Below are 18,097 nucleotides of genomic sequence, written 5' to 3' on the forward strand. Positions count from 1 at the left end.
AAAAGTAAACACTCAAAAGCTGATAATAGCAGAGTAAGTACAAATTTGATGAAGCTAACAACAAGGAGAATAGTTAGTTACCCAACTCAATTGCACTCATGTAATCAACTTCAAAGAAAGAAAGGATGTACTTGGGCAACATACACTTGAGGTTGTGTCCTGCAGGCTGAACAGAGATCTTTATCAGATGGACTTAGTGAACAATCATACCAGGATGCAGATCTGTGATCTGCAGACAGATTGGTGCGTACCCACCACCACAGAATATACTAGAGCTACAAACAGTCTTTGTACACAAATATGAAGGAAACAACACACAATTCGTTTTAGTCAGGCTGCCCTCTTTCTTTTAATTATTAAAACATGATTCAAAGTCTCAAAACAGACAAAACACAAATGTTCACAGTTTCAGGAGGTATGCAGATGACATGGGGGGGGGGAGGAATGTTTCATTTATTTTGGCGGTGATGATTTGAGGAAGGATTTATTCTGTGTTCCTGATTGCACAATATGTTGCTGGGTTCACTCTGTATTCCCGAGTTCTGCCATCTGGGAGGAGGCCCTCTTTCCAGAACATGGTCCAAAAGGCTGCACCTGGTGCAGAAAAAGCCTGTCAGGGAAGAACAGAGGGGAGAAAATGATGGTTAGGAGAGACAGAAGGAAATTAAGACAACGGAGAAGAGGCACAGAAAGGGGAGCATTGCGGAAAAATGGGGAACACACAGGAGAGGTACAGGAGTAGGAGAGGGGGAGACATCCTGAAAGAGGAGGAGAAATAAAGGGAAGGTACGAAAGGAGAGGGGCAACAGGTCAAAGTGAGAATGGAGAGGGAACTCGAGGAAAGGGAATTAAAAGGAATAGGGAAAGAAGGAGAGCAGTGAACAATGGTGAAAGGACTAGCAAACTAGAGAACAGTGTTTTAAACAGGAAAGCTAAAGAATTTTAGCAGTTTGAAAGATAGGATAAAAGGAGCAAGCAAGAGAAACAAATCAAGGATAGGGATGGAGAAAGGAATAGAAAGTTAGGGGAAAAGAGAAATTACGGGGAGTGAAAATGGAAATAAAAGGAAGCGGAATAGAAAGATACAGCAATCAAGAAGAAGGCAGAGACGCGTAGATTTGAAGTGAGAGGGTGAAATCAGGGTCAGATCTAAAGAGCTGTAAAAAAGGAAAATGGAGAATAGTTGGGAGATAGAAGGTTGATGGGAAGAGGAGTAGAACTGAGTGGGCGAGAATCCATTGTTTTCTGAAGAAAGAAAGGAGTGATAGGAAAAAATTGTGTGGAAATAAAGATGAGAGAGAGGGAGCGAATGAAGAGTGAGTGGGAGGCAGAGAAGTCATTGTGAGTGAAGGACAGAGAAAGAACACACTGAAAAGGAATTCCCAAGAGCACACAAATTGATGTTATTCCACCTCTAGGACACCATTTCTGGGCACCAAACTGCCATTTATACCTTGCAGAGCACCATCAGTTTTCTCTAAACATCTCGCTGACAGGTTCATTCTCTGTTCCCCCACGCTCCATCACTACTACCTCCCCCTATGTTTGGCCCCTCGGTGCTCCCTGCCGCTATTACTCAGACTCGAAATATGACAACATGGTTTAAGCATGGGATTATTCAAATGCATTTTAAAATGTCAATGGTATATTCAATAAATCATACTGACAATGAATGAGTAAAAACTAATAAATAAAGACAGACGAGAGAGCCATGCGAGTCAAATTTGGCAATTCATTACAAACAAAATTTCAGCAAATCTATTGCAAATACAGAACATAACATGCTAAGCGCAAAAAGGATGAATTCCCTGTGTAAACCGATATATGTAGGTCGTCCAAAAGAATGGACTAAAACACTTTTGTGGCGATTTTATACGCTCGGTGAATTGATGATCTGGCTACTTGCCACTCATTATCAGTGGCTCCAGACAATGGCTGAAAAATAACCAGTCATTCACAGAATGATACTTCAGGGTGAATGGATAATCCAGTGATTTACCATTTTTATTAGAGGTTTTCAACAAGAGTTTGAACCTTCAACCCTCCCATTCAACTTGGTCTATCTCCATGATGGACCAAATATCAGTAAGAGCTTTAGCACACTTTTTCCGTCTTAATGATGACCCTCAAATAACTGAATTCTGCATATTAGTATTGTAATCATTCTTACCAAACATGACATTAAAAAATGTGCATTTGTAACCAAGAAAAAAGGATGGAGGGATGTAAAAGAGGGCTCACCGTTACTGGATAACGTTTCTCAGCACCGCTTCTCCCACTGCCACATCTCTCTATGCGGCTGCATCCAAGCAGTAATGCCTGGTAAAGGTGTGCGTAGTCCTCCAGGTCGCTGCTCTTTAGATATCCTGGATCGGAACTCCCGCAAACAAAGCAGTCGAGGTTGACACTGCTCTTGTCGAATGGGCACAAATTCGTGCATTGAGAGGCTTTCAAGCTGCCTGATGACAATATTCTATCGCACTGGAAATCCATCTGGCAATTCCACATTTTGATAAAGGGAAACCCTTCCTGGGTGCGCTGAAGGCGACAAAAAGTTGTGAGGACTTCCGGAAGGATCTAGTCTTTTGTAAATAGAATTTGAGACAGCGCTGGACATCCAGCCAGTAGAGAACTCTTTCCGCCGCTGTTGTTGGCTGAGGAAAAAAGTGCTTTAAAACTAGAGGCTCATTCATGAAAGTCCGTTGGTACTTTTGGAATAAACTTCGGATTAGTTCTGAGAATCATTCTGTCCTCTCGAAATTGTAAGAAAGAGTCTTGAATCGTGAGAGCCTGTAATTACCCCACTCTCCTGGCCGAAGTGAGCGCGATGAGAAGCGCCACTTTCCACAATAGGATCTGCGCTGTGTATTGGCTCGAAAGGCTGCTACATTAATTGAAAAAGAAAAATGTTCAAGTGCCAGAGAGGTGGTGGAGGCTTTATTGGAGGAAAAACCCGAAACTATCCCTTCATGAATTGTTTAATGACCCTTGCAGACCTTAGAGATGGTCCTGAAGAAGTTCTTCTGTAGCGGGATATAGCGGCTAAATGTACCTTTATAGATGCAGTAGCCAAACCAGACTTTGCTAAAAGTAAAATGTATGGAATAATCTCATGCGCTGCCGAATTCAGGGGATGAATATTATATCTTTAGCAGCACAAACAGAACCTTTTCCATTTCATCCTGTAAGTCTTGTTTGTACTATCTGCTCCGGCTTTTAGATAGGCTGTCTTTCCATTCCTGTGAGATCTTTAGATGTTGAAATTCACAGTGTTCAGGAGCCAGGCCGCTAAGTGCAATGATCTTGGGTCCTGATGAAGCACTTGTCCCCGGGACATCGTCGGAAGCGGAGGCAAATCGGATGATCCTCCAACAGTAGATGAAGCTCTGTGAACAAGTGTTGTCTGGGCCACAATTGGGCTATCAACATTATCTTGCACAGCTCCTTCCTGATCTTCATCAGGATGCTTGGCAGGAGGGGAATTTGAGGAAAAGCGTAGGCAAAGGCGGACCATGCCATCAAAAACAAATTCCCCCAAGATCCCCGTTGGGGAAGCCAGCTTGCAAAGAACCGGCATTTCTTGTTCTCTGCCATTGTGAAGAGGTCTACTGTCGGTTCCCCCAATCTTTGGAAGATGTTGTCCAGAATTCCTTGGTCGATCTCCCACTCGTGGCATATGGATTTGAGCCTGCTGAGAGGATCTGCCTTGACGTTCAGGTCCCCTGAGAGATGTTCCGCTGCTATGGTTCTCTCGTGTTGTTAGCGCCCATTCCCATATCTTCTGGACCTCTTGAAACAGGGAGAGTGATCTTGTACCTCCTTGTTTGTTTAAGTATGCATCACTGTTGTGTTGTCCGTTCTTATCAACACAGCTGAACATCCTATTCTTGGTAGGAATGCTAACAATGCTAAGAAGACTGCTCTGAGTTATAATAAGTTGCTGTGCATTTGTTGTTCGCTTACCTTCTAGCAGCCGCTGACTTCGAGATCCTGAAGGAACGCTCCCCATCCTTCTAGGGACGCATCTGTAGTAACCACCAGTGGGCCTGGCTCCGAAAGGAATGAAAGACCCTGCGAGACGTTCCGCTCTTGGGTCCACCATGTCGCCGCTTGGATCATGATCGGTGTCACTTTGACTATGTCTTCGAAGGATCCCTCAGCCTGATGCCATTGTAGATCTAGTTGCTCTTGCAACGGACGCATTCTTCATTCTTAACCTGCAGAAAGGTACGAGGGAATGCAAGATGACATCGTTCCCAGTAATGACTTGTACTTGCGTACTGAAAGAAACTTTCTTTTTGTAAATTCTTGGAAAAGAGACATTCTCAGCTGCCTTTCTTTAGAGGGGAATGCCTTGTTTACCTCCGTGTCTAGTATTGCTCCCAAGAAAGTGACGTTTCTTGTCGGCTGAAGGGATGACTTTCCTTCATTTAAAGTCAGATCTAACCTGGCAAACAACTCAACGCAAGCCGCTGTTGGCGTTCGGGCCGATGCTGCTGATGGTGCCTTGACCAACCAGTCGTCGAGGTAAGGAAACACTTGATGTTTCTGTCTCATTAGAACAGCTGCCACTGGAGCTAGGCATTTTGAAAGTATTATTGGGGCTGATTTCAGGCTGAATGGCAGTACCTTGAATTGGTAATGTTCTCCGGCTACCACAAACCAAAGGTACCGCCTGTGGAAAGGATGGATGGGGATGAGAAAGTACGCATTCTGTAGGTCTAATGTGGTCATATGATCTCCTGGGTGTAAGAGCAGAAGGATGTGTTGAAGGGAAACCATCCTGAAAGATTGTTTTTTGAGATAGGTGTTTAGGGATCTGAGGTCCAGAATAGGAAGCCATTGGAGAACGTTTTTCTTGACTAGAAAAAAACGGGAGTAAAATCCCTTTCCCCTCTGGGAATTCGGTACTGGTTCTATTGCTCCCTTTCGGAGCATTGTCCGAATCTCCTGATGCATCTGATCTAAGTGCTTGACCTCTTGATGTTTTGGCGGTGTACAAGGGGGCGTTTGTAGAAGTTCTAAAGTGTCTCCAAATTGTATTATGTTGAGGACCCATTGGTCCGTTGTTATTTGCTGCCAATTTTGGAGCTAATAAGCAATTTTTCCACCCAGTAAGAGAGATAAGCGTAGCCGGATCCTGAAGGTTGTCATTGTCGCCAGTTGTTGTCCTTCCCCTGACGACCTCCTCTACCTTTAGGAGTAGATTTTGTGTAGCCTCCTGACTGACGTTGCATATACTGCTGACGGTAGGGCTGAAATGACGTGGAGTAAGAAGAATATCTTCCTTGCTGGTATCCTCCCCTATAAGAAGATTGACCTCTACCTTTAGAGCCTGGAAAAGGAACCTTCCGCTATTGCAGTGTTTCTAATGATTTTGCGGTCTCAGTATCCTTTTTGATACTTTGCAGTGCCTCGTCTATATGCTTTCCAAATAAATCCTCTCCATTGAAAGGGAGAGCCAAAATTTTATTTTGGACCTCAGGCCTAAAAGCTGTTGCTCTTAGCCATCCTTGCCGACATAGAACTGCTGCTCCTCCCAAAGATCTGAAAGCCGTTGTTGAGATGTCCATCGCGCAATTAATGACTTCAGCCGAAGTCCTTTCCCCCTCTTGGGGAATCTTCTTGGCCTTCTGTCTATCAGCTTCTGGAATGCGGTCTATATATGGCGAGAGGTAACACCACATCTGTCTATCGTACCTGCCCAGAAAGGCCAGGGCATTCGCCGCTCTAACCAGAAGGGTAGACATGGAGGAAAACCGCTTCTCCGCATTGTCCAATCGCCAACCCTCTCTGTCAGGAGGTGTCGTAATATGAGCTGATGGATTCCTTGACTTCTGCTGAGTTGCCTGGGTTATAACTGAGTCCGGCTTGGGGTGACCTAGAAGACAAGCTGGAGCGTCCAAAGGTGCTTGATATTTTTTGTCCAGTCTTGTGAGTACTGGAGTCACCGTTGCCGGTGTCTCCATGACTTTCAGGTCTTCTTGCCATAGATTATTAACAATCGGGAGAGACTGAACTGCTTTACGATATGGCTCCTTGAAGTCGTACAAGAAATATTCTGCTTTGTCAGATGACATGGTGAGCGCAAATCTGTAGCTCTCTCCATTAAATTATGAAACCCACCGATGTCTTCCGGTGGTGAATCAACAGGCTTCGGTGACGGAGAAGACGGTGACAGAATGAGATAATCGTCCCACTCTGTGCTAGGGTCCGTTATCTCTCCCACCTCCTGATCATCATCCGTGGTCACTGGTTCTTGCTGAGACCTTGGTAGTGGAGATCTAGGCAAGGACTCTGGTAAAATGTCTTGCCTTCTTACTGGTGTACTAGGCAAAGGTCGTGGTTGAGGCGTAACCGCCTGTAACTCCTGAGAGGTATGAGGTACAGGATGCCTCGTCTTATAATCCTCCAGCATAAATGCAGATCCTTTAGCAATGAAGATGGGACACTCACCATCCCCTTCTGATATTCCTGGCAATAACGTTGCTGGGGACGATCTTGAGGGCTGGTTACAAGCTAGAGCACCTACAACATCGGGGCAAAGAAGTGTGATCTCAGTACCTGCCTGCCATCATCTGGCAGATAATGGGGACAGACTTGACTAGAAACGTCCTAATCTTGAAAAACAAACTCCAGCCACATCCCTGCCCTCCACCGAATGGCAGTGCTCAGGTAGACTAATGTACATCTCTTGTCACTGAATTTTTTTAAGTAGCCCAGTCTCTTCCTTTTCACTTAATAGTGTGGTCTCCTCCCTTCAGCTACAAGGCAATTCACTTTATCAGTCTGGAAATCTATTCTTACCTCCATTCTGTCTCATGCTAAACCAGGGGCATCCAAATGCTTTATTTTCGTAATTTGATAAAACATGTATGAGCAATTTTTAAGGGTAAACATCAGAAGATATAGCTCCAGCACTTGCAGAATCTCCTTACGATGTATGAATTAAATATTCTCTCACGTTGCTTTGATCATGGTAGTACTGCATCACCTTCCAGCCATTACTTTACGATTTGAATCCCCCAGCTGTTCAGCTGTCCACGCTGAAGCAGTGGGCTAGGAATAGCCTACCAGCAGACTAACTGTTGTCCTGATTCTATGGCCAATCAAAAGTGCTAAATATAGCATTATCTCACATGCAAATAATGTTTATTTCTACAATTTTGCATCCTTAGAGTGCATGTATCTCAAGTCTACTCTTTGCGCCTAAAACCCCGCAAGAAAACGTTGACTTGGACTTAAAACCTCTGATTGTGATCACTGTTTTCTTTCTTTGATTTAGCCTCTCCTTACTTTTCATCCTCTGCATGCTTCCAATCTGAGACCAGACAACTATATGTCATGTGCTTGTTTATTTCAATTTCTAATATTGCATTTACGCAAATTGACCACATCTCATCTCAAAGATCACAGGTGGTCTTTCCTTGAAAGTCAGACCGAGCAACTTAGCTGTAAGGAAATGCCTCTTTTGGTATGGTCAACCCCACGTTTTTCAACGGATGTGGCTGGTTTTTCTATTCTGAGAGTGCACAGAGGCCTTTTAACTAGACCTCAGTGCCAGTGCTGGACCCTAAACTGTATGGCGAATTGGCTGTACCCAATTAGAGATGGCTAACTTACCTGTATGTCCCTAATATGTGGAACCCTGGAACCCACAGCATGTAAGCTGAAGGCATACTCCAAGGCTTGCAGCACGAATAGTGCCACCCTGGTGATCCCCCAAGTAAAATGGGTCCCTCAATCTGCCACTGCATTCTGGTAGCGCAGTCCTTCACTGCTAGCCCGAATTTGCCTTAAAAGCAATGGGAAAGCCACCACTTCCCCATTACATCTATGTAAGTCACCCCTCTGGAAGGCCTACAGAGTCCTAAGGCAGGGTGCGACATATGCCATAGACAAGAGGAAGGGCATCTACTTTACATGTCCTGGCAGTAAACATGCAAAACTATTGTTTTTGCTCTGGAAAGGCTGGGTCGCTCAATTGGCAAGTATAGGATTAAACGCTGACCCCTTTAGCTGGGCTAACTCCTGAATGGTGCGATGTGGGCACTCCAATGTATCAAACACCGCTGAGCCTGTAACCAGGCAAGGTCGCCCCCACACACCCCTGCTACTGTCTCGTGTTTTCTGCAGCCTTGATTACCTCCATTCCTGCCTCGTGTTTTCCTCAGCCTTGATTCCTCCATTCCTGCCTTCGTTTTTTCTTCCTCGTTTCCCCGGACGACCCAGCCGCCGCTGAGCCGCCCTCTGTCCACCTTTCCTGCCACTGCCTCCCTGCGGCCCCGCCCCCTTCCTGCCCATACGCCACCCCGCTCCCGCCACCCAGCTGCTCCTCCTTCCCGGCTCCTACTTAAGGGGACCGCACAGAGGTGCAGGGAGCGACCGCTGAGCCTGTAACCAGGCAAGGTCGCCCCCACACACCCCTGCTACTGCCTCGTGTTTTCTGCAGCCTTGATTACCTCCATTCCTGCCTTGTGTTTTCCTCAGCCTTGATTACTCCATTCCTGCCTTCGTTTTTCCTTCCTTGTTTCCCCGGACGACCCAGCCGCCGCTGAGCCGCCCTCTGTCCTCCTTTCCCGCTGCTGCCACCCTGCGGCCTGCCCTCCTCCTGCTCATTCGCCGCCCCGCTCCCGCCACCCAGCTGCTCCTCCCTCCCAGCTCCTACTTATGACGCCCATGCACACGCGCAACGGGGCGCTGATTGTGCGCCGAAGGCGCGCCACAGGCAAGCCCGTCCGCGCCAGGACTCCTGGTCCCCGATGATGCCTGCCCACACGACGGACCTACGACGCCGCCACCCTCTTCGCACTCAAACCCGACCGATCAAGAGCCTGCCACCGAGCCACCCCGAGACGCACCCACGGACCCTTCACCTGCCAATCCTGCAAGTTCACCTGCATCCGGACCTGCACCACAGCCACCAAGCCGAACAACAACGACAGCCACCTCAAGTGCATCCTGCTCAACACCCGCTCCATCCACAGACACGCCATCGAACTTTGGAACCTGCTTGACACTACCTCACCAGACGTTGCCTTCCTCACAGAAACCTGGATGAACGCCTCCTCCGCACCAGACATCGCCATCGCTATCCCAGACGGATACAAGATCACCCGGAGAGACCGCGTCAACCAGATTGGAGGAGGCATCGCCATCGTACACAAGGACACCATCCGCATCACAACCGACTCCGACACCTTCGCCGCCGCCGAGCACCTCGACTTACAGATACACACCGACCCAAAGACGACCCTCAGAGGCACTGACTACATCCTCCTAGGGGACCTCAACTTCCACCTGGAGAACAACAAGGACCACAACACCTCCGCCCTGCTGGACAACCTCGCGAACCTCGGACTCGAGCAACTGGTCAACACCCCCACCCACTACGCCGGCCACACGCTTGATCCAGTCTTCTCATCCAGCAAGCACATCACATTCAGCCACACCACCGGACTTCACTGGACCGACCACTGCACCGGAGCCCTACAGCCCGGAGAGAAGTCGACTGACTGTGTCCCTACGAGCCGAGCAGCACAAGGACCGAGCCCCCCTGTGTGTTCAACCAGACTGGCTCCCATTCCCAATTTGTAGCCTTTCTCCCATGACCGTTTTCCAATGAAACCAACGAGGCACCCGACACCAAAAAGCACCTCTGCACCCAGATGCTCCAGAGCCACCTAAGTGACCTGTTTGTGCTGCCTTGGACCTTGCCACATACTTACCTCAACTCTAGAAGATTGGTCATGTAAGTCAATGCTAAGTACCTGTATGCAGTATATGTGTTTTTCACCATAGGATAACATTACAACATCAGAGACAATACAAGTGTACATACCAGGTTTAAAAAAAAACAAAAATGCTGTTTTAAAAGTACTTCCCCAATAGCCAAGTTCTTGGTGTCTAAAAATATATAAAAATATGTGCTATTTTTCTAAATTGGTGTGGATCTCCTTATTGAGTTTGTATCATTTATTGACTGTGTGTATGTAACAAATGTCTTACAGTCCTACTTGATACGCTTAAGGCTGCTTGACCACACTACCACAGAAAGATCACCTTGGGATTGTTAAAGCAAGCCCCTGTCCACTCAAAGGATACCTGGACACTCTACAAAATATACCTCTTTTTGGTATGTTATATATAGAGCCAGCTTCCTACAAATTATTTTCAATGCTGACACCACTATGGAGTCAGGAGGAGGAGCTGAATGAAAGAAAAACGACGATCATATTCAAGAAGTCTGTAATCTTTTTGTAACCTGGATGGGAAGGCTTTAGTGGAGGCTAGAGTGAGGAATAATTCCATAGTCGGTTCTAACAGGCCCAGAACTAAATAGCACTAATAACACCCTTGTAGATGAATACTGGATAAGAGTTAAAAGAAAAAAATCACTATAGTGGTTGCTGTTAGTGTTGCTAGAGAGATATTCAGTGTGTTAGCTCTTCGAATGAGCACCTCTTGAAATGTGTTTATATTAACCAGGGAAATTGATGCTGGCGGAGAATCTGTTAAAGGAGGCAAAAACCTTCTTTAGTCAGATGATGATCAAGAAGAGAAAGAGCATATTCTAGACTGGATTCTATGCTTAGAACAAAGTCTAGAAGAGGACATATGTCTTGAATGAAGAGAGTGGTGTCTTGCTCTCGATCTTGACTCGTAAAGACAGTTGGATATCTCCTTGGTGTCACAGGCAGTCTTGAAAGCAATTGAGAAGCCAAAGGTACTAACAGAAGAGAAGGAGGAGGCCTAGGAGGAAGCGTAGGAGGCAGTGGAGCTGCTGGAGAAGAAAACAAGTTACTTACCTGTAACTTTGGTTCCCCAGTATTGGTAACTTTCATAGATTCCCATGCTTTGTATCATTCCCCGTCGTCGGAATGGGAGCCTCGGTAAATAAAAAATACCTTAGTAGTAAGCACAAAGTGAAAAAATAGGCCTAGGCCTCATCTCATTTTGTAGCTTATCCACCTCTTTTTGTAAAAGAGACCGAATTCCTGCAGTAGCCAATCAGAGCAGCCTCACCCCATAGAACCTTCCTGAGAGAGCCTCAGAGCCTCAGATTTTCGTAGCCGTTGTGAACAGCAACATCATTGGACAATAAGGCTGAGCTTTCCCAGGGGAGGAGGGTGGGCGCATGGGAATCTATGAAAGTTACCAATACTGGGGAACCAAAGTTACAGGTAAGTAACTTGTTTTCTTGCCCCAGTATTGGAACTTTCATAGATTCCCATGCTTTGTATCAGAATAGCCAGCAGTAAAGAGAAAAAGCATGTTTTGAAACATGTGTACCTGTAAATGTCATACATAATCCTGATAAGAAAAACAGATACACATTTGCATCACAAAGCAGAACAATGAGAAGTAATACAAAATATGCAAACAGGAAGGCGGGATAGTAAGGAAAGCTCACCGACTTATTGGAAAAGGTTCCTCAAAACCGCCGGGCCCACTGCCGCATCCTCTTTCACCGAAGAATCCAAGCAGTAGTGGCGAGTGAAGGTGTGGACACTGCTCCATGTCGCCTCTCTACATATGTCCTTGATCGGGACCACCTGAGAATAGAGCCACCGATGAAGCCATCGTTCTCGTAGAATGAGCACGAACTGCTCGTTGAAGTGGCTTCCCCGCTCATTGATGGCAAAAGTGTATTGCACTGGATATCCAGCGGGGAATGCAGGGTTTAAATTGGAGACCCCTTCCGTGGTGCACTGAATGAAACAAAAAGCTGGGAAGATTTTCTGAACAGTCTTGTGCGCTCCAAGTAGAACTTGAGACATCTGTGAATGTCCAAAGAGTGTAAAGCCCTTTCAGCTGGCGTGGAGGGCTGCGGGAAGAAGGTTTTTAAGACCACCGGCTCATTCAGATGAAATTCTGAGGGTACCTTCGGAATAAATTTAGGATTTGTCCTTAGGATGAGAAGATCATTTTTGAATTGTAGAAAAGGTTCCTCAATTGTGAAAGCCTGGAGCTCAGTAACTCTTCTAGCCGATGTCAAGGCCAAGAGAAGAGCCAGTTTCCATGAGACAAACTTCAGGTCGGCCCTATGAATAGGTTCAAATGGGGCCTTCATTAGATGCAACAGGACCAAATTAAGATGCCAGGCTGGTGGTGGAGGCCGGACTGGTGGAAAAACCCTGAATAAACCCTTCAGGAATTGTTTAATGATCCTTGCAGACCAAAGAGAAGGACCTGATGATGATCGTCTAAATCTAGAAAGGGCCGCTAGATGTACCTTTACAGAAGAAGGAGCCAATCCAGATTTCGCAAGAGAAAGGATGTAAGGCAAGAGTTGGTGCGGTGCAGAAGTATATGGATGTAGACCTTCTCTCCGACACAAAAGGCAGAATCTCTTTCACTTAGCCCGATAGGTTTTATTCGTACTAGGCGCTTGGGCCTGGGCCAAAATGTCTTTACATTCTCCTGAAAGATTTAAACCCTGGAACTCTGAACTCAGGAGCCACGCTGTCAATTGTAGTGACTTCAGGTCTGGATGCAGAACCTGTCCGTGAGCCATTGTCAACAGTGATGGAACAGGACGCAGGAGAATTGGTTGATCTTGGGAGAGGAGAAGAAGTTTTGTGTACCAAAACTGCCTGGGCCATGCTGGTGCGATCAGAATCATTCTGCACGGTTCCGCCTTGAGCTTGCGGATCAGTCTCGGGATCAGCGGAATAGGAGGAAAGGTGTAAACAAATGCGCCGTACCAGGCAATCAAAAGCGCATTCTCCAAGGATCCCCGATGGTGAACCCTGCTTGCGTAGGACTGGCATTTGGCGTTTTGGGGAGTTGCAAACAGATCGATGGTTGGGGTCCCCCAACGTGCAAACAGTTCCTCTAGAATGGTCTGATACAGTTCCCATTTGTGACTGATAGTCTTTTGGCGACTCAAAGCGTCCGCTGTGGCATTGAGTGTACCCGCCAGATGTTCCGCTAAAGGGTGATGTTGTGTTGGATCATCCAATTCCAAAGCCTCTGTGCTTCTTTCGAAAGGGTGCAAGATCTCGTTCAGCCCTGCTTGTTTATGTAGTGCATGGCTGTGGTGTTGTCTGTACGAACCAGCACTGAACGGTTGCGGATCCTTGGAAGGAAAGCCTGTAAGGCTAGACGAATGGCCATAAGTTCCAGTAGATTGATGTGGAACTTGACTTGGACTGAGCTCCAATGACCACTGACTTTTAGTTCTTGAAGGACGTCTCCCCATCCCTCCATGGAAGCATCTGTTGTCAATACCATGGGAGATGGTGGAAGTTGGAATGACAAAACTACTGAAAGATTGTCTTTTAGCAACCACCAGCTGCTTGCCTTCCGCATTTCCGGAGTGATGACAATCCTGTCGTCGAAGGAGCCGGTCACCTGACGCCATTGTTTGTCCAACTGTTCCTGCAGTGGACACATTCGCAGCCTACAGTGTAGTACCAATGGTATGCAGGATGATATCGATCCGAGAAGCGATTTGTATTTGCGAACTGACAGAAACTTCCGTGTCCGTAGAAGGCGAGCTGAAAGAATTAGCTTGGTTTGGCGCTCTTCTGAAGGAAAAGCCAGGCAGCACTCCGTGTCTAGGATCGCACCCAAAAACTTCGCTGTTTTGGAGGGGCGCAAAATCGATTTTTCTCTGTTGAGCCGAAGGCCCAGTTGCTCGAACAGTTGTCTGCAGCTCGTGACTGCCCTAGACGCCTCTTGGAACGAAGGAGCCTTTAGCAGCCAATCGTCCAGATATGGGAAGACTTCGAAAGACTGCTTTCTGAGAGGCAGCCACCGGAGCCAGTACCTTTGTAAAGATCCGCGGAGCGGACCGGAGACCAAAATGCAGAACTTAGAATTGAAAATGGCTCTTGCCTACTGTAAATCGAAGATATTGCCTGTGAGCTGGATGAATGGGTACATGGAACTAAGCGTCTTCCAAATCTAGGGTCGCCATGTAGTGCCCTGGATTGAGAAGGCGGAGGATGTCCTGAAGAGTGACCATACTGAAGGACAACTTGATGAGATACGTGTTGAGCTGTCGTAGATCTAAGATCGGACGCCACTTGTCCTTCGTCTTCCGAACCAGGAAGAACCTGGAATAGAACCCTTTCCCCTTTTGGGAGAGAGGTACAGGTTCTATTGCCCCCTTGGTGAAGAGTTGGTGGGCCTCGAGATGAAGGAGTTTCAGATGTTTGGGTGTAAAGGCGTCAGGAGCTCTCGTTGGAGGAAGATCTTGGAACTCCAACGTGTGTCCTTTCTTGATGATGTTTAGGACCCACTGGTCTGTTATGACCAACCAGTTGTTGAGGCAATGGGCAATCCTGCCCCCCACTGGTGTTAATGAGGGCACAGGAACAGTAGAAAGAGCCACTTGGCCGCTATTGTCATTTGGTATTATCTCTCCTCTGCTGCCCTTGTCGTCCTCTCGGCGGCTGGCGAGAGAAAGAACCCCTCTGTGAATACTGGGGTTTGTATGTTTGGCCAAGTTGGGAGTTGGAAGATTAGCGGTGCTGATTGCCGCCTCTATAGGAGGAGAAACCTCTTCCTCTTGCTCCTTTAAAGGGCACTTTGCGGTATTGTAAAGTTCCTAAGGACTTGGGCGTATCCGTATCTTTCTTTATGCCCTGTAGGGCGGCATCCACGTGTTTGCCAAATAACATCTCCCCATCGTAAGGCAGATCCAGAATTTTATTTTGTACCGCTTGTCTAAACCACGTGGCTTTCAACCAACCCTGGCGTCTCAGAACTGCCGAGCCGGCTAGCGCTCGGAAGGCCGTAGTTGCTATATCCATAGCGCAGTCGATTACCTCAGAAGAGGCTCGCTCTCCTTCCAGTAAGATTTTTTTTACCTCGTCCTTAGATACATCCTGAAGTTCTTCCACGAACGGGGAGAGGTCACACCACATCTGGCGATCGTATCTCCCCAGGATCGCCAAAGCATTAGCCGCCCTAACGAGGACGCTGGCCATTGTGGAGAATGTTTTTCCAACATTGTCCAAACGCCTGCCCTCTTTATCCGGTGGCGTCGTCAGCGGCGTGGATGGGTTTTTAGATTTACTCTGTGCGGCCTGGGAAATGACCGAGTCCGGTTTTGGTTGACCTAGTAGACATGCCGGGCTGCCCTCTGGCGCCTTATATTTTTTCGACAGTCTGGGGAGCACCGGGAGGACCGTGGCCGGATTCTACATAGCTTTTAGGCCTTCAGACCAAACATGTTCAATGATGGGGATTGAACGTACGGATTTCCGGAATGGTTCTTTGAAATCGTACGAAAGACATTCGGACTGAACTGTGGTAACCGGAAGACCAAATCTCTTGGAAGCTCGTTCCATCAAGTTGTGAAAGCCTCCGATATCTGCTGGAGGAGAGATTGCGGTATCAGGCCCTGTGACTTCTGGATCTCGAAGGTCATCCTGATTCCAGTCTACATTCTGGTCTTGGTCAGGGTCCACTTGCTGATCTACATCCGATGAGGCATTATCATCATCTGTATCATCCCGAATGGGGACCACCTCTTGTGGATGTTCTACGGGCTCTGTGTCACGCCCTCTTAAAGGCAAAGAGTGTCCTGCCACAGGCTGTGATAACTGAGGCGGAGGTGTAGGAGGGCGTACCTGTTGAACCTCCTGAGGAGTAGGAAATCGTCTCCGATAGTCCTGCAACATTAGTTGTAGATCAGAGATGAGAGTGGATGGCATCGCCACCATCTCCTGCTGAGATTGACGTGGAGGTTTCTGCAAAGGAACCTGCATGCTTGGCATTTCCTGTTCATAATAATTCTGTGGAACATATTCTTGTTGCTCCATTTCCCCTTCCTCAGAACTGATGTCTTGTATTTTTACTTGTAAGTCAGAGGGCTATAAGCCTGGCCAAAATCGCTATAAGCCTCTTCTTCAGAGTCCTCATCCAGCATTAGGGTAGGAGGAAACCGCTGGACTTGCCGCGGAGATGTCATTTCCGGTGTTATTTGACTCTTTCTGTGTGAAAAAACAACTTTTCCAGTCGCGTCGACTGAATCGTCGTTGACGGTTGTATCTTCAGAGACTGTTTCGTCGACGGAGGCGCCGACGAAGAAAATGCGCTCGTCGTCGAGGATTGAGTCGTCGACGGGGAGATGGTCATCGTCGACGATGGTTGGATCGTCGACGGGACAGTCGACGAACTCGTCGTCAGCAGCAAGGTGACAGGTGTCGTCGACATGGTAGTCGTCGACTTTTCCTCGTCGTCGACGCGACTCTCGTCGTCGACATGGAGAAAGTCATTTTCGTCGACGACGAACAGGCATCAGGCATCTTGAACATCGACGGCGCAGGTGCCGTCGTAGAAGCCGTCGTCGACGAGCCCGTCGACGAGGCCAATTTTACAGACAAGGTTATCTTGATAGAAATCGTCGGCGTACCTGTGGTTTTCACCGTCGACGAACGCTGTTTCGTGTCTGAAAAAACCTCCTGAGGCTTTTTCACCCCTCTATCCTTGTCAGAGGGTGGTGAAGTCACAGGGACGATCTTCTTAGCCTTTTTTTAAGGTTGCGACTCCTCAAGCTTTCCCTGCCTCGCCTTTTCACCGTGGTGAGGAGATTTTTGGGAAGCAGGCCTATCAGACCTATCAGAGGTCCCAGGCAAGGCCTTGACATGGGGCTCATCAGATGTAGTAGGGGGAGACCTACCCCTCTTCTTCGATTTTCTTGATGACACCATCCAAGAGGAGCCCTCACTGTCAGAAGACATAAGTTCCTTGCGGTCCTTTATTTTCTGTAGCCAAGTGAGGAGACGTCCCTCTCTGTCCCTCAAGGTCTTGGTGGAGAAGGTTCTGCAAATCTTGCAGTCCGTGGCCTTATGATCCGGATATAAGCAGTATATGCAGTCTTCATGTTTGTCCTCAACAAACAACCTCTTTTATGAGCGAGTAGCACAGGCTCTAAAAAGTGCTTTCTTCTCTTTGTCAGACATGACGAAAAAATAGGCAAAAGTTGAAGAAAAATACTCAGAAGTGAAGAAAATTGAGCAGAGCTCAATGGAGACTCCCTTGCACAACGTGCGGTAGAAAATCTGAAGCTCTGAGGCTCTCTCAGGAAGGTTCTATGGGGTGAGGCGGCTCTGATTGGCTACTGCAGGAATTTGGTCTCTTTTACAAAAAGAGGTGGATAAGCTAAAAAATGTATGAGGCCTAGGCCTATTTATTCACTTTGTGTTTACTACTAAGGTATTTTCTATTTACCGAGGCTCCCATTCCGACGACGGGGAATGATACAAAGCATGGGAATCTATGAAAGTTCCAATACTGGGGCAAACTGGGTGCTGTGTAGTAGGCAGATAAAGAGGGTATGATTGCGGTTGTGGAGAAGGTTGCGAAGGAGGCTGAGAAGCCGGTGCTAGATATTCCAGTATGAACAATGGGGATGATGGTATAGATGGGGAATGTGTCTTAAAATACTCTGGTGTAGCAGGTAACTTTCTTGCTTTCATGTTCCTTAATTAGTGTGCAGACATATACTGAAAAGGAAGATTCAGTTTGCCTCAAAGTCAATAGGTGCATCAATATCATGGTTTCCCTCAAGATCGAACATCTTGTTCTTGACGTTGAGTACCTCAATTTTTCTTAAACGTCAACCCAGTGCTTGACTGTAAACTAGTCGGCACCATCATGCCTCGACGTCAGTCAGGAGCATAATCCTCTTCTAAAGGTGTCTCTCTTTTTGTATATCCCTATGGGGGAATCCTCAGAGAATGGGGGGAGGGCGAACAGCAATGGTAGAAGACTGACCATGTCTTCGCTCGTGAGACATCCCTGCTCCTTCTGACAGTACCTCCTGTTATCTGCACTGCTCCTCCTTTCCATGCAGGCAAATATGCTTGCTGTCGTTAAGGGTGCACCTGAAAAAGGTCCTGCAGCACATGCACCTTTCTGGGATGTGGCTGTCAGGAAGAGGACGGCAAATTATACGCAGATCACGGGGACCTGATTTTGCCTTTTTTCTCCCAGATACAGGACACTTTACTAGCAAAGATGGCATTCTACAAAAAGAAAAATATCTTCTGACAGAAACAAACTTTAGAGGTAAAAAGACGTGGAGTAAACTTTTTTAACAAGATCTAAAATGATTTTGCAAGGAAAAAAATTAAAAGAA

The 18,097-nt window shown here is 47.1% G+C and overlaps 1 protein-coding gene across 1 annotated transcript in view; it reads right to left on the minus strand.

Moving 5' to 3' along the window:
- Positions 1-324: 324 nt before the first annotated feature.
- The window catches only part of PRKCSH (PRKCSH beta subunit of glucosidase II), a 313,184-nt gene continuing 295,411 nt past the window's right edge, over positions 325-18,097 (minus strand). Inside the window, exon 17 of the mRNA XM_086962739.1 lies at positions 325-610. The gene's annotated coding sequence lies outside the window, so the exon portion shown is untranslated. The remainder of the gene's footprint in view (positions 611-18,097) is intronic.

Source organism: Lissotriton vulgaris, chromosome 1_1, assembly GCF_964263255.1.
Source record: "Lissotriton vulgaris chromosome 1_1, aLisVul1.2, whole genome shotgun sequence".
Taxonomy (NCBI): domain Eukaryota; kingdom Metazoa; phylum Chordata; class Amphibia; order Caudata; family Salamandridae; genus Lissotriton; species Lissotriton vulgaris.